Raw genomic sequence first — 14,347 nt, forward strand, 5'->3', positions numbered from 1 at the left:
GGATGTTCCTTCTTTAACTTCAGCATTATCTTTGACATTATCTGCCAATATTCTTCCATATTCCTAGATAACTTTTCTATTTTCTAAAGATCAAGTGCCCCCATCCTTCTTAATTCTTGACCAAATCCTTGGTGTATGTGGCGTGAAATTTATCTGTGGAAGAAGAAGTGAAAAGCAGGTATCGTGCACTCACTTTCCTATCCCTACATCTACAGACTTATTTTCATTAACACCCACCCTAACACCACTTCTTCTCCAAGAAAATGACAGAAACATTACCAACTCTTTGAGATGTATTTGCTAATTTCCCCATTGTCTCCTTCTTTCTGAGCATAAAATCAGGCCATCAGCCATAGTGGCAGGTCTTTTACCCACGGAACCATGTCCTAGACCCACCTTCTGTATTTTACCTGTCATCTGCTACATGTCTCAATTGTTCTAGATTTTTTATTAAAACCTGACTACTCTCTCCATCCTTTTCTTGGATATATGTGTATCAGTCAAAACTTCACAATCTCCTTATAAGTTTAGACTTTTAAAAACTCTGCTGTTTTAGAAGAAATTTCCCCCACCCCTTGATGTTTCACATCAAACTATCTGGCAGTCTATTGCAACATTAACTGTGTGGTAACAAACTCAGAAATTGCCTCCATACTGGAAGAGTGATGGACACACAGACAGGTACCAGATAGCCTCTCACAGATTGAGAAGCAGCATGGAATTTTTTTTCTTCCTTCTACATGCTATCCTAGGCATAATTTCTTGTAGCATATGGGATAAAGTTTTATTAATATTGTATTAATAGAACAACATACCCAAGAAGCATGAGAAAACAAGGGAGAGTTTATTCTAGAATACATTGTTAAGGCTCAACCTCCTTCAAGTATAATTGACTATTCTCCCAGTTCTTTGCAAGTTCCTAAGAACAGTTCAGGGACTTAGAATGTGGTAGGGGAGAGCAGAAGGATGAGTTATATCATCTCATGGTTGTGACTGTTGTGAAGGTTAATCTAGTTTGTCAACTTGATATACCTAGGAAGAGAGAACAACAAATGAGCAACTGCTTCCATCAGGTAGGGCTGTGGACATAATTCTGGAAAATTTCCATGACTGCTAACTGAAGTAGGATGGCCAAATCTTTTGTGGACAATACCATTTCTGTTGGGTCCTAGAAATTAAAAATGAACAAGAGAGCAGATAAGTAAGCAGCTTTTCTCCATTGAATCTGCTCCAGTGCCTGTCTCCAGACTCCTGCCTTGAGTTACAAACATCGAGTCCCTCAAAGATAGCCCATGGTCTGTAACTAAGAAGAACAAAATCAAAAACAAATAACAAGCAAATAAAAACCCTTCCACCTCCAAGATAATTTTGGCAAGAGTATCCATAATAGTAAAAGAAACTGAACTACAAATAAAGAATTTTCCACCAATACATCAATTATCCTGGAAGACAGTGTCATCTAAGGTAAACTCAGCCACAAGGAAGGATAGGCCTGAAGTGCTGGCAACATGAAGCCTGTGTCCTACAGAAAAAGACTAGTCATTGTCAAAAAGCAGGTTTTTGTAGAATTACTATTTTAAAAATTAATTGTGTTTAAAAAAACACAAAGTTGATGTTCTTAGTGTATCTCCCAGCTATATTTTATTATAAAAGTCTGATTTGACTAAGGTAGATCATTTTACATTTACCCTATGATATTTAACATATCTATATTAATTTAAATTGAAATGTTTGATAAGCACCTTCATGCAGTTCTCAAATGCTAGGTTGCTTAGCACTGTGATTCCCAAGTGATTTAGGAAAGTCTAGAACATTTTTTATTATCATTTCTTAATTCAATTCTATTGTGCCAAAAATACTCTCCCTTTATTTATTATTTAATTATCATGGAGTGTATTAAGATTTATTTTCTCACCTGCGTATGATCCACCTGCACTTCAAAATACCAGGTATCCGGAGTAGTAGGATACAGTCCTCCACAAACACCACGTGGAATTAGAGAAGAGTAAAATTCAGGTTTATGTTGCTTTCAATACCGTTAATGGTACTATTTTTAGAAATTGTAACAAATACTATGATAATAAAATACTATGATAAGAGGATTCAAGTTTCATATACAATTTCATATATATATATATATCCATGCCTTTAAGTTAATTTTCCCAGCTTTGCCCATGTCTGATGATTTACTCATCAGGATGTATACAATGAAATGGTTTGTGTCTTGCTATTGAATTGCACATTTTTTCTTAAGAAGTACTTTTCTGTAGCTGTGGCATTCCTTCCATCATAGCTGTTCCTTTGTTTCTTCAAGCACTCATTCTACTGTCATTATATTGCATATACTTTTTTCATAGCAATCAATCCATTTTTGACACTTAAAATGTATTTTTGAAAGGTAGCACTTAGTTGGGTCATATTTTATTTTTTCAGTAATGAGTAAGCGAGTAAAGACAGGGAGTATTATTGAAACATATATGTATATTATTCTATTATTCTTTTTTCATTTTTTATTAAGAAATTTTCTACTCACCCTACAAACCACCCACAGATCCCACCTCCTCCTTCCTCCCGCACTCCAGCCTTCCCTCCCAAGCCACTCCCCATCCCCACATCCTCCAAATGCAGGTTTCCCATGAGGAGTCAGCTTGGCACGCGAGCTAAAACAGGTCCAAGCCCCTTCCTGCCACACCAAGGCGGCTGCAAAGTGCCATAGAGCAGACTCCAGGCTCCCAAAATGCCTGCCTACACACCAAGGGTGGATCAGGATCCACCCTCACCCCACTCCCCATCCCTGCCTGGTGTCCCCCAAACAGTTCCAGCTAAACAACTGTCTCCCATATCCTGAGGGCCTAGTTAAATCCCATGGGGGTTCCACAGCCACGAGTCCACAGTTCACGGCCTTCCATTAGTGTGGCCAGTCATCTCTGCACTTCTTCCCAACATAATCATGATCTCTATATCCCCTGCCCACAGAATCCCTCCTTCCAGAGCTCAGCCTGGCTCTGGGTCCAGATCCCCTGTATCTTCCTCCATCAGTCACTGGATAAAGGCTCTATGATGACAGTTAGGTTATTCACTAGACCATTACCAGACTAGACCAGGCACAACCCTCGATCACTGCCAGCAGTCCAAGGTGGGGTTATCCCTGTGGGTTCCTGAGGACTTCCTACTCCCATGATGTCTTCATCTATCATGGTGTCTCCTTCCCTGCTCTCCCACTACACCCCGCTTCAGCTTGACCCTCCCATTTTCCTATGTTCTCACCCCCCCATTCCTTGCCCTCCGCCACCCCACCCCCCACCCTCAGCCACCCCACTCCACCCCCCTCAGCCTGCTCATGCAGATCCCATCCACTTCTACTTCGCTGGGCTATCCATGTGTCCCTCCCAGGATCCCTCTCTGTGAGCTAGCCTCTCTGAAGAAGTGGGCTGCAGTCTGGCTTTTGACTGATTTATTGCAGAGTATTTTACTGTGATGTAGTTCTCTGTGTCTGTGCTTCTTTGGATATCTGTGCCTCTTGTGTTATAGTCAATAAAAGGAAGAAAGGCCTGCTGTGATCGAAACACAGAAGGGTTTCCTTCTAATAAGGAAGAGTTTTTTCCCAGTAGTCCTACAGTTCCTTTTCTTCTGTTTAAGTATTTAACCACACTTCTGATAGAAGTTCTTTTAGAACTTGGATACTTCCCTATTAAGAAAACAATTAGCATTGTTATAAATGGGCTAATTATCTGAATCAATATCCCTCAAAAAAATGAATAGCCAACAAAATGACAAACAAATGTTTAGTATGACCAATCAAGAAGGAAATATAAATCACAACCAGGATGACCAGGATGACATACATTCCCACTACTGTTAGTTAGTATGCCTACCATCAATAAAATAACAAGAATATATAAAGTGTTGGTAAGAATGCAGAAGCATGAGAGACCTATTTATATATTTTCAGATGGATTAAATCTATGTATCTGTTATGAGGCCCAAATGAAGTGTTCTCCAAAATAATAGTAGACCTACCATTATATAGTAAACTACCATTATCTAGCACTCCATTTATGGGTATGTATTGAGAGACACAAAACCTGTTTGTGAAAGAGGAATCTGCACTTTAGTGTTTATTATGTCATGTCATGGTTTATAACAACAAAGAGTTGAATAAAGAAATGTTATCCACATACACACTAGGGAATCACTACTCATACTTAACAAGAAAATCATAATTTGATTTGTGTTGACATGGAGGGTATTAGACTCTGTGAAATAAACCAAGAAGAGAATGATCCATTTTGTATGATTGTACTTATAAGAACAAATACAATTACTAAGAACTTTGGGCATAGCTAAAAGACATTTAGAATGGTAGATAATGGGGGCTTGAATTTGGAGAGGAAGACTGTCATACAGTGGTTTAAAACTGAGTTCCAGTTAGACAAGTTTAAAACATAAATAAATACATGAAAACATAATTCTCTCCAATAATGCATTTATTTTTTTATAATAGTCATATTATTTAATACTTCTGAAAGTGAATCTACATTAAACAAAATATATAACTGAAACTGTGTACAGTTTATGCCAATGATTATGAGAAGTAGTCATTGGATCAACAGTCACTCAGAATTATCTGATACATGTTTTAAAAGTATATTTAATCATTGAAATTTAGTATGTGTTTTATATAATGCATATACACAGAAATGTATATACACACTAATATGTATAATAAAATGAATTTATCATAAAATATTAATTTGTATATAACCAAATTTGCTAAGAATAAAAATTACTTTCTACTCTCTGTGACATGTATTTTTAAGAACATTTACTATTACTTCATGCATATGAGCATTTTGCTTACATACTAGCCTCTAAAGCACTTATATGCCTTGTGGTCATGGGGTTAGAAAGGGGCATTGCATATTCTGGGACAGGAGACAGAGATAGTTCTGAGATGCCCTGTGGGTTCTGGGAACCAAAGTAACCTGGATTGTCTGGAAGTGCATCTAGTGCTCTTAACCATTAAGGCATCTCACCAGAACCAACACATTAAAATTTTAATGTCAGATATTGTATTACCCTGAAAAATACCTCATATGACCAGGGCCTACTGTCTGGATAATACTACCATTTCTGAGAATAATTGAAGATTTGAACATTACATTTTAAAATGGAATTTTGATACAGACTAATAAAATAAATAACAGTTTATTCTCAGAGTGACTTGAGTTGAAGTTCTTGATTTACAAGTTGTTGGCGAAAATGTATCTAATGTCTTGGGAATATCATTAAAAATCTCCCTGAGAACTTTATCTGGCATCCTTTAATATAATCACATTATATAATCATTTCTGAGACTTAATTAATATATGGGCACATTATCTAACCAAAAGTTCATGACCCTACTTTCAAACAATTATGGTCCATCACATTAATCTTTTTATCAGCTCTAAGGCTCTCTGAACTTGTAAGCCCATAATATATTTTCTAAATAGTGAAATATCTACATTTAACAATCTAGAAATCCAATCTAAAGTATTTGCCTTATGAGAATTCTTGCATTTTACATTGTATAAATGTTCCAAGCCTTCATGCATAATTCCACTGAGTCATATATAATCAATCAATAGACAATAAAAACCTTCTAGTATTTTAATTAGTGACAAAGAATCAATAGTTATTTGGATATGTTTTAAAGATCTTTTAAATACATCTCAATTATCTGATTGACTCCAGTGTAGCCTTTGGAGGTCATGGATGTATTTTTAAACATAGCTAATGGAATTTGAATGTCTGGGGGGTGGCTTGGAGAGGAAGACTGGAGGGGCAGGAGGAGGGAAGAGAGGGGGAATCTGTGGTTGGTATGTAAAATGAATTAAAAATTCCTTAATAAAAAAAGTAAGGAGAGAGAGAGAGAGAAAGGAAGGAAGGAAGGAAGGAAGGAAGGAAAGAAGGAAGGATAGACAGGAAATAGGAAGAAAGAAAGGAAGGAAGGAAGGAAGAAAGGAAGAAAAAAAGACAGTAAGTTTCTTTGAAGTAGACATTATGACCCATGGTAAGAACCACGGTAGGCTATTTCATATGAAATGCTTAAGTTATTTGAATGAAGAGTCCCATGCATGTAAACACTGGGCTGAATGGCAAGTGTCTTGGAATTTCTATTGCTTTGATAAAAAAAAATCACAACCAAAAGTATTTTGAAGAAGAAGGAGTTTATTTAACTATCCCTTCCACATCACTCATCACCATTGAGAGAAGTCAGGGCCGGAACACAAGGTAGGAAATTGGAATCAGGAACTGAAGGAATGTGGTGAAAAGGTACTGCTCACACCATTGCTCCTCTTGGCTTAATCAGACTGCATTATCATACAAATTAGGAAGGCATGCCAAGGGGAGGCACCAGCTATAAGGAACAGGGTTCTTCTACATCAATAATTAATAAAAATATGCCTGAAAATCTTGCCAATAAGCCAATATTATAGATGCTTTTTCAACTGAGAATCTCTCTATTCAAATGACTCTGTGTCAAGTAGACAAAAAAAAAAGCAAATAATTTAATGGACTTTTCCTTCCCTAAAATGCTCCAAAGTTTCAAATACACATAATGAAATCTAGAAATCGACATTTTGAACAACAATTTGTTGCATGGAAAATGCCTCAATAAAGATATTTATTGAAAGTTAGTACTGAACTTTGATTATTTATTCATACCAAAGTGCAATTAATTAAATAGTTTCCAGTAACTCTATGGGCTGCTAGGTGGTTTCCTATATCATTCACTCTTAAGCTCATCATTGTTAATTTTTTAATTATAGTTTTCTCAGTTAAAAATTATTTACTAATATATCATTCCCACATTGTATCAAAAGGTTTTTATAGGAATACTTAACTACAATATAATGCATTCCATTTTGCTTTGTTATAAAATATACCCCAAACAAAACAATTCTTGTATCAGCTCATTTAAGTGTGTTCCTTGCCAAGATACAGGAATGACATTAATTTATAATAAAATTTTATAATGTATACCAAGCATCATTGATGTGTATAAAATATTGAAATGCACATAAGTTTATGTTAGTATGGTTGTCTTTTTACAACTTTAATGAATTAAAATTTAGATACCTTAAAATTATCTCTTCAAACTGTAAAATTTACAATTAGAGTATTCATTGAGTTATCCAGATATCATACACTCAGGTTTAGAATTTTTTTATGATCATCAGAAGGCTTCTCATATTCAGTAGTGAACATTCCTCTCTCAGTCCCTAGCAATGGGTCAATATTAATCTACTTTATACCATTATTTGTTTTCATTAAAGGTTTAATATGCAGAAATTCTTATATACATGCTCATTTGTGACTGATTTTCTCTATTTAGCAATATATCATAAAATACATTCATGACATAATGTACAATTGCTAAATTATTTTTACTAATAGTATTTTTCTATTGACAATACACACAGTACATCCTGCCTATCCTTTGACCTTCATTTTAAATTCAGTGCCTTGTTTCCATGAATATTTTGTGTTCTTATTTTTGAGTAGACATTTTATTATTATTTCTCTGGAAGTATTGTAGTGTCAGTCAATGTTAACTAAATTTTTGAAAAATTGGCAGATAATTTTAAAGTATCTGACTCATTTTACTTTTGCAAAAGCAATTCCATTCTTATAATTTATCCACATCCTTACCAACAGTTATTACTTGTCATTTTTTATCATAACAATTAAGATGTTTTCTACACTGAAGGAAGACTTGTCCATATTTATAAATTCTTGTTGATCATCTGCATATCTTCTTTGGGAAAATTGCTGTTGAAATTTTAATTAGGGCATTAGTAACTATTGAATTGTAAGAATCAATTAGCACTTGATGTAGAAATCACATTTTTGGGGAAGAGTTTTGGAGCTCTTGATCCTCAGTATCTCTCCAAACAAGAATCACTGATGTGGTCCTCGATGATCTTGAAAAGGGTGAGTTGTCTCTCTGTCTTGTTCACTCAACTTATTCTTGTTTGGACTATCCAAGTTACAAACAGTTAGATGGAAAGCACATGTTCCACAGTATTCTCAAGCATGGAAAGCACATGTTCCACAGTATTCTCAAGCACATTGTAAGTAATGACAAACAAAACATTAATAAAAGTGTAGAGTTTCCGGATTAAAAGTATTGATTGCTAAGTTTGAATCTTAATAGATATATTTAGTTCATTCTACAGAGAGAGAAGGAACAGCTGTTTGTCTATTAAAGTGATAAACCATTTGCTTTCTCCTTTTAAGTTTTGCTGTTTGTTCATTTCACATTGCTGGTGACATCATTCCTAGCATGCAGGAAATGAGCTAAGAGTGAAAAGACCCTTAAAAGGAAGTGATGAAATGACATATCAGATAAAAGCTGTTATTTTCATTTATGAGTATTTTTTTATTTACTTGCTGGCAAAGATGAAGCATTTGAGGTGAGGCTGAAGAACAAAACCTTAGGATATAATATGTAGAAATTCTTAGAAAGATGAAGGACTCCATAAAATATCAAATCAATATAAAATTTAAACTTTATCATGGTTTAAAATACCATCCTTATGTAGACTGTGTGTACACATTCTGTGGTTCCTGTTATTAATAAATGAGAGTGGGTTTGTATTCTTATCACATTTGCATATGACCAATAACAGGTAGCTTTTCCAAAAACAACTTGTGTTTCTTTTCCATTAGCAATAAAAAATTTAAAATGTGAAATGTGAATATAGAAAGACTGCAAATTGAAATATGTCAAAGACATGTAATCTCTAGTGTAATATAACTTATTAGATGTCATTGTAATACATGCTATGTTAGATGTGTACATGTTAGATGTTATTGAAATATACTTATAATACATGATCATATTATTTTATACAAGTACATGAAAAAATAAAGTCATATTTATTTTGAACAAAATCTGGAATGGATCAAGTATCTAGTTCTCAGAAATTTCTGTGGTTTATTTCAACTTTTACCATATCACATTCCAGTCAAATCTTTCTCTTTTGTAGTTGAATAAAGAAGCAAGTCTATAACAATTTGATTTTAAGGACCAGTTTGGGCTATTTACAGAAGGTAGTATATACAGAAATTTACATTTCATGCAAAAGAAATTACACTGATAATTTTAATGATGTGGTAAACTGTTGGTATTTTTTTTAAAAAATATGCATAAAAAACAGTTAATGTTTACTTTAAAATATATTCTGAAATTCATCTCCTTCAGTTCTGGAGGTGGTTAATCATGAACTGGAGAATATGCAGAAAAATGCACTGAGAAGAGTGAATGATCTTTAAAAAAAAAAAACCTTTTAAGAGCAAAATATCAGAAAGAGCAAATATTTATCCTGGAGAAAAAAGAGCTAGTTCCACACACTAAAATCATCTTTAGATGATATGTGGGAGAAAGACTTTTGATCTAATATTTATAAAGCAGAAAGATTAGCATTCCTCTTAAAAGAAGGCTTTATTAGAAGTTAAAATAGTTCTGGATGTATCTTTTGACAAACAGATCTGTGCCCTTGAGCAGTGCTTTGGTAAGTCTGGGCATCCATTACCACCTAAATTATATCAAACAGCAACACAGTTCTAAATGGTTTATTCTACATGATATATATATTTTTTCCATGCTGCCCTTCAGAGTGGTAAAAATCCTGTACAACATATATTTCATTTGCTTCAGCTTCTCATTTCATAGACAAAAGATGAGCCAAATGCAATGGTAGCAGCAACAAGGACAAAGATTCAGTGCTGTATCCACATTCAATATTAAACTCCTTCAATTAGACTCTTTCTAACCAACTGCCTTTCTGAATAAATGGTTACACACATAATGAGGTACTGATGAGGCATATTATCACCAATTTATTAACATAGCCAATACCAAAGAACTATATGTAGACTGATTTCTAATAAAATGAAAGTTAATGGTGATACATATATACCCCTGAGGGTTCTTTCTAAAATATCTTCATGGTTATGGGTAGAAGACATTACCTTTTTAAAGCCTTTGAGTGGGAGATCAAAAGACAATAGCTGATAATGACTCCACACTGGAGAATAGTAACCATAAAAATAAATCTTAGATTTTATTCATCCTCTCCAAGAATAGTCTGTAGAACAATAGAAATGTTGCTCACATTTGTCCTTTATTCTTTTGGGTAACCATATTGTGATGAGAACATGCAGGAAATAACACACACATTTATTCAGAAATGGTTATGGTAAAGTGTACAAGGGAGCATGCATGTGCACACACACACACACACACACACACACACACACACACACACACTCACACACTACTCCTCATGAGGAATGAATAAAGGAAAAAGCCCACTAAAACTGTGTTAGAAAAAAGAAAGAGAGATCTTCTTGTGACTTTTTATATGAAGTCATATGGAAATCAGTTGATCTGAATCTGAATGTGACATTGTTTTAACCATTCAAAGGGAAAATACTTGGCTGTGTAAATGTTTTGGATATAAAATTATAGAACTTATAAAATTGCAGAAAATGCCTTTGTATGACAGTTTACTTGAATTGAGGAACTGAATTTTATGCTAAAATATGCATTGGAATTGTTGAAGATGAGTGATAATTAAGGAGAGTAGGTTTTTGTGTGTTTTTCAATAGATTACAAATATAGATTTTAAAAAGCAAATCATTGAAAAGGAGAAAAAAAAGCAAATCATTGATAGGTCTCAGCTAATAGTTCTTTGTAGATGAATTTCTAAATGGTCTTATTAAAGAAAAAACATGGAGCCAAATATATAGGTGAAAGCCTTAAAGAGATCAGGGAAATAGGGAAAGCCACCAGCCAGTCTTACTTCACCAACTCTTCAGTTTCCAAAAGCGAGTTACTTCCTGTCTACCCATGCCTATATGCCTTGCTGTTCTGCCATCTGATTTGCTCTCTCTGTTCAGCTACATCACTTCCTCTTCCTGCCCAGATCTGTCACTTCCTGTCTATCTATACACACCTCCAGACCTCCATGGTTAACTAGTGTTGGAATTAAGGTGTGTGCCACCACACCTGGCTCTGTTTCCAGTGTGGCCTTGAACACACAGAGATCCTGCCTGCCAAGTGATAGGATTTAAAGCATGTGTTAATATTTCATGACTTCTGTGTTGTGGCTGACTTTTTTCTCTGGCCTCCAGGCAAGCTTTATTCATTAAGGTTCAAATAAAATACCACTACATTTCAGCACAAATGAATGATCACCACAGTTCTTGCTATGCAAAACTGACAATCTGAGCACATGCAGCCTATGTCTTCCTCAGCCACTGGTTTTTCAGGTTTATAGAGGTAAGTGCAGACTCTCCATGGTGGAACAGACTTCATATCTATTCAGAGAGCATTGATTATCCTCATAAGAGCCATGTCACTTTTGTATAGGTGGGCATCTTTCTGAGAAAGTTATTACTGTAGATTGCATGGTTCACAACTGGGATCTTAGTGTCACAACATTACTGGACTGTTTGTGTCTATTTCTACCTTGGGGGAAAAGTAGGTCTTTCAAGTATGTATGGTACAGTGGAGTCCTCAGGTCAGAAAGTCTAGATTGTGATTTTGTTAGAGCACCTAATGATCAGAGTCAAGAGAGAACACTTAATGGCATAAGAGCACATTCTGTTCTGGCAAAGAAGCAGAGTTTGGTTTCTAGTCCCTATGAGGACTTGCAACTTCAGCTACAGGCAATCTAGCACCCTCTCCAGGATTCCACAAACATTTGAATACACAAATACATGCACATAGACACATGTATACACATATGCAAACTAATAAAAATAAAATCAATCTTGAGAGTACTTGAGACAGTAAACACAACAGGATCTTACCATTAATACAATATGATGACTATAGCATTGATTCAACAAACCTCAAATTAAAACAAACAAATAAAAATGGGAATTAAAGAAAAATCGAAAGCCTCCATTGCTACACAAGTTAGCAAATAAATTTGCCACTTTTTTTCTCAGAAAAAAAAAGTGGCAAATTTCATGAAAAGTACATTTCATTAATATGAGTAAAGATTCATTTATTACAAATTAAAATCCATAGGTGAAGATGATGGACTTGAGGGTTGTCCTGAATGTCTTTGTTCCTCTTCCTAATAAAGATACGTTGAATACATCTATTTTATCTGCTTCCGAAAATATTAATTAGAATGCTATTATTATAAAATATGTATATGGTAATTGTGTTTTTACTGACAGTCTTCAATGAAGAATTGATCAATTTCCATGTGTAAGAAATCTCTTTGACCTGGTCAGAGGAGGGTAATGTTTCAGAGTAAAGAACACTCACAGTGGACCAGAGGACTGGGATGTGATAAAGGCAGAGCATTTCCATAGACATATAAGCACGGCATACACATGGCAAGCAGGAATAGAAATGCAAGAATAACTAAGCTGTGAAATTTGAACCTTTGGAAAGGGGGGAAAGTATATACTATGTTGTTTTCTAAGGGTGCAATTTAACTAAGATTCCAGGAAGAAGCATGTGTGAAGAACTGACCATATGGTAACATTAGGGCTCAGAAGAGTCAACTCTATGAGGGGAGTGATGAGTTTAGACTCAGGATGATATCTTGTGCTTTTTGATACATCATGTTGTGGGGTTACTGGGAGGCTATCAAAAACTACATAAGTGTGGCTGGTGACATATATTTGAATAAAAATATTATAGTATGATTAGAATTATCAAATATCATTTGTGCTCCCATATATGACTTCCTTGAAAAATAAAGCTTTTTATTATTGATGATCACAGACAAATATATGGATTGCTTGCATCAAAATTATCTAATTCCCATGAAAAAAAGGTAATAAAAATGGTCACATATATATAAATTGTAGCTTGTATTTTTCACTAACCTATACAATAAATTTGTTGAAAATAATGTATCAACATGTATTAAAATTATTTCAGATCACAATGTTATGAATGGTCTCAGCGGTTTTAGAAAAAATATTCTATTTAACATAAAAGCAAGTGTACTTGCATGGAAAAGTCAAACATTTGCCTGAATAAATAATGATCAAATAATTTAAAATAAACAATATATATATATATATATATATATATCCATATATTTACATTTAAACAACATACATTAATTCACTTTATATAATACTTAAGTTAGGAAGACTATATTTTTTGACTTTCTTCTCTGTAGTTAGAGTTTTCCTGCCTGGCCCAGTCAGGACAAATCTCTCTTACCCACCAGTCCCACAGTCGCTCAGACCCAACCAAGAAAGCACACAAAAACTTATATTGTTTATAAACTGTATGGCCGTGGCAGGCTGCTTGTTATCTACCTTTTCTATCTTAAATTATTCCATTTCTGTTAGTCTATACTAACACATGGCTTGTGGCTTACCAGTGTCTTTACATATTGCTTTTCATGGCAGCGGTAGGTGGTGTCCCCCTCCAACCTTCGAACGGCAGAAGCAGTGAAGGGTAAGGTTTTCTGCTTTTGCTCTGACCTCTTGGTTTTTAACTCTGCAATCGGTTTTGTGTTTCTTATTTAACAAGCCGGATACATCTACAATTGGCACCCAACGTGGGACTTGAACCCACGACCCTGAGATTAAGAGTCTCATGCTCTACCAACTGAGCTAGCCAGGCAGAAGCCTAGCAGTAGTGGGGCACGCCTTTAATCCCAGCACTTGGGAGGTAGAGCTAGGCCGATCTCTGTGTGTTCAAGGACACAGCCAGCAGGGCAGACCCACGCCTTTAATCTCAATACCAACCATAGATGACCTGGAGGTCTGTACAAACAGGCAGTGACAAGGAGGTCATGTGGCTGGGTTTACGACCAATGAGAAAACAGAACAGAAAGTCTTTAAATAGACAGGACACACAGAAGTAGGTCTCTTGCGGAGAGGAAGAATGGCAGAAGCAGTGAAGGGTAAGGTTTTCCGCTTTTGCTCTGACCTCTTGGTTTTTAACTCTGCAATCGGTTTTGTGTTTCTTATTTAACAAGCCGGATACATCTACACTTCTCTAATGCTGTTATGGAAAACAAGCACACATCGAAATATTTCCTGTTCTTATACATCTTAAAATGTTAACTTGTTGCAAATTCACTAAATGTGTTTAAAGTTTTCATAGGCACCAGTACTTTCGGTTGTAAATGTTTGTGTATATATACAAAAAGTAACATGAAACACAAATTATTTCATTTAAACATACAAATTTTAAGGTATAAGTAAACATAGAGTTAGTATTTTGTAAGAGATAATTAGAGGATTCTCCATAGGGTTGATTCCTTCAGGATTTCTTTTAGATTAACAATGAAGAGGCTCTGCTCTT

The 14,347-nt window shown here is 35.0% G+C and overlaps 1 non-coding gene across 1 annotated transcript; it reads right to left on the reverse strand.

Annotated features, from left to right (window-relative positions):
• Positions 1–13,587: 13,587 nt before the first annotated feature.
• Positions 13,588–13,660, reverse strand: Trnak-cuu. The gene has a single exon. It is a non-coding gene; the product is annotated as a tRNA-Lys (tRNA).
• Between the last annotated feature and the right edge of the window lie 687 nt (positions 13,661–14,347).

The sequence above is a fragment of the Onychomys torridus genome, chromosome 14 (assembly GCF_903995425.1).
Source record: "Onychomys torridus chromosome 14, mOncTor1.1, whole genome shotgun sequence".
Classification (NCBI taxonomy): domain Eukaryota; kingdom Metazoa; phylum Chordata; class Mammalia; order Rodentia; family Cricetidae; genus Onychomys; species Onychomys torridus.